The 3,201-nt window shown below is 41.5% G+C and overlaps 1 non-coding gene across 1 annotated transcript; it reads left to right on the plus strand.

Annotated features, from left to right (window-relative positions):
- The first annotated feature begins 2,816 nt into the window (after window positions 1–2,816).
- Window positions 2,817–2,922, plus strand: LOC145566121 (small nucleolar RNA R71). The gene has a single exon (XR_014095363.1). It is a non-coding gene; the product is annotated as a small nucleolar RNA R71 (small nucleolar RNA).
- The last annotated feature ends 279 nt before the right edge of the window (window positions 2,923–3,201 follow it).

Below are 3,201 nucleotides of genomic sequence, written 5' to 3' on the forward strand. Positions count from 1 at the left end.
CAATGGGGATTTGGAAAAATCCCGAGTAACCATAAAGGAAACAATAGAAGGAATTCTTTATTTGTAAGCCTTTCCAACATTTGATCAATGAACGGTACTGGAAAATGATCTTAGCATGTACTTGTGTTAAGTTGGCGATAGTCAATACACATGCGCCAACCGGTAACAAGCCTAGTAGGCACTAGATGATCATGATCATTTTTCACTACCGTCATGCCCCCTTTCTTAGGCACAGCTTGTATGGGAGATACCCAATCACTATAAGAAATTGGGTAGATAATTCCTGCATCAAGAAGCTTAGCCACTTCATTCCGCACAACCTCTTGCATGGAAGGGTTAAGCTTTCATTGCCTTTGTCTAACGGGTTTGGCATCTCCCTCTAGATCAATTTTTGTGCATGCATTAAGATGGATATATACCTTTGATATCATCAATGGTATAACCCAAAGCTTTCTTGTGTTTTCTCAAAACATTGATTAGGAGGGAGGTTTGCTCCTCCGTTCGGTTATAATTGACTATCATGGGGAAAGACTCATCGGAACCAAGAAATGCATACCTCAAGCCCAAAGGTAGAGGTTTCAAGTCTACCTTTGGTGCTCCCTTACCATTGGGGCTCTCTTCTCTTTCTTTAACTTGAAAGAGGTCATGAATGTAAGGAGCCTCCTCTTCCATGCTCGCATCCTTGCACTCCCTCTTTATTTCCTGAAGCAAATCCTATTAGAATTGTATGTCTTCTTTTTTATTACCTATCTTGGATTCATTCAACAACACACTTTCGAGATGATCATTAGTAGCATGCAAGTGGGAGCGAGAAAATTCATTAAGCACGGTATCAAGAACATCTACTCTAAAGCATTCACCACTTGTGGAGGGTTGTTGCATGACACTATTAAAATCAAATTCAATGGAATCATTGTCAATTTTCAAGGATATCTTACCCTCCTTCACATTGATGATAGCTTTAGAAGTAGCTAGAAATGGTATACCAAAACTTATAGGAATCCTCTTGTCCTCATCCATCTCTAGCACATAGAAATCCACGAGGAATGTGAACTTTCCTACCCTAAGGTGAATGTCCTCAACCTTTCCCATGGGGAACTTAATGGAACGGTCCGCTAGTTGGAGAGTAATGTTAGTGAGGGAGAGGGTTCCTACACTAAGCTTTTGGTAGACGGAATAGGGCATGAGACTCATACTTGCTCCTAAATCACACAAGGCTTTATTAAACTCAATGCCATTAATAGAAAAAGGGATGGAGAAGTTACCCAGATCTTTCAATTTGGTAGGAAGTTTGTTGGATAGAGTTGCAATACAATTGGCGGTCAAGCTCACCGTTTCACACTCCCTTCTCCCACACAAAAGGTCTTTCAAGAATTTGGAATAGTGGGGCATTTGCTTCATAGCATCAACAAAAAGGAACGAAAACATGCAAATTATTAATGACTTCCAATAACATCCCAAATTGGGAATCAAGTTTAGCTCTCACAAATAATTGTGGAAAGGGTAGCTTCTCCTCTCTAGGTTAGCGATTTAAGGGCAAGGGGGTGGCTTCTTTTTCCTTTGGCACCTCAACATCTTTTTCCTTCTCAACACTCAATGGCTCATTGGTTCTCTCACCCTCATTCTCTAACTCCACCTCCTCTTCGGGTTATTCCTCAACTAAAGGGTCACTCCCTACTACCTTCCCAATCCTAGTTGTCACGGCATGCAAAGGTTTTGGGTTGACTCCTTGACTTGGAATGGTAGAAGAAGAAGAATAAGAAGAAGAAGATGATGATGATGATGAATTAGATGCAAGTTGAGCAATTTTGGTTTCAAGCTTTTTCATGTGAGCATTAGTTTGCTTTTTATCTTTTTCATGCATTTTCATTATAGCATCTAACTTAGCCAACACGGGATCATTTGGAGGGGCTTCAAGTTGAAGAGGTTGTTGGGGTGGAGGAAGTTGAGGTTGATGGAAACCTGGAGGCCTATTAGTTTGGGCATAGTTAGAGACATATTGACCCCTATTGCCTCTAATGCCTTAGTTAGGAACATTGCTTTGTTGATTATTTCCCATGTTACCTTGATCACCAAATTTTTTATTTTGATGGTCATGGTATCGGGAATTAGGTTGTTGGTTTTTATTACCTTACCCCCTTTGGTTAGAGTAGCCACTTCCATTGAAATTGGAAAGGCCACCGCCACCATGGTATTGGTTATCATAACCACCACCACCTTGGTTCCAACCAAGGTTTCCACCTTGATTCTAATTCCCCATTTGATTGGAGTTTGGCCACAAGTTCCCTACATTCCCCATTATAGGAGCAAAATTCATAGCATTAACATGTTCCACATTATCATCATGTACATGTTCATGGGGAAGGGGTTGAACTTCACAAGAATAAACACAATGGGAGGTATCATGATCATAGGTTTCGCAATTAGAACAAAACATGCATCCTTGGGGAATTGTATTGTAAGAAGAGGTGGAAGAAGTGGTCATACCATTGCCTCCCTTAGTTGAAGGGGAGGTATTGCCATGAGGATTGGACCTTTCTTTCATCAATTCGTCCATTTGCTTGGTCATTTTGGAGATTTGAGTAGAGAGGTTTTTGATTGCGTTGGCTTGCTCCAATGCATAAACACCCCTACTAGAAGTAGCATCCCTTTCTCCTTCGTACCAATCATCATAGTGCTTTGCGGCCTCCTCTATAATACACTCCACTTCATCCTCTCCTTTGTTCATGATTGGACCGCCGGCCACGGCGTCTACGCTTGTTCTTCCTTGAGGTGTGAGACCTCCATAGAAAGTGTGAATAAGTTGATACTTGGGTATCCCATGGTGTGGGCATTGACTTTGAAGTTCTTTGTATCGTTCCCATGCCGCACTTAGAGACTCACCACTCTTTCGGCTAAAACCTTGGATCGAAGACCGAGCCTCGGCGGTCTTCCTATGGTTATAGAACCTCCTCAAAAAGTCGTAGTCACTTGGTCCCATGTTGTGAGAGAATTAGGGGGCACCTCCTTCTCTAGCCACTCTAGTCCTCTCCCAATTAGAGAAAATGGAAACATCTTGAGGCAAATATATTTTTGAATCACTCCATTGACCTTTACTGTGTCACAATATTTCTCGAACTCTTTTAATTGTTCATGAGCACTCTCAAATTTCCCACCCGAGAATTGTTTCCTCTCTATCAACGCAATCAAATTGGGCTTGAT

This window comes from Chenopodium album, chromosome 1 (genome assembly GCF_948465745.1).
Source record: "Chenopodium album chromosome 1, dcCheAlbu1.1, whole genome shotgun sequence".
NCBI classification, from domain to species: Eukaryota; Viridiplantae; Streptophyta; class Magnoliopsida; order Caryophyllales; family Amaranthaceae; genus Chenopodium; species Chenopodium album.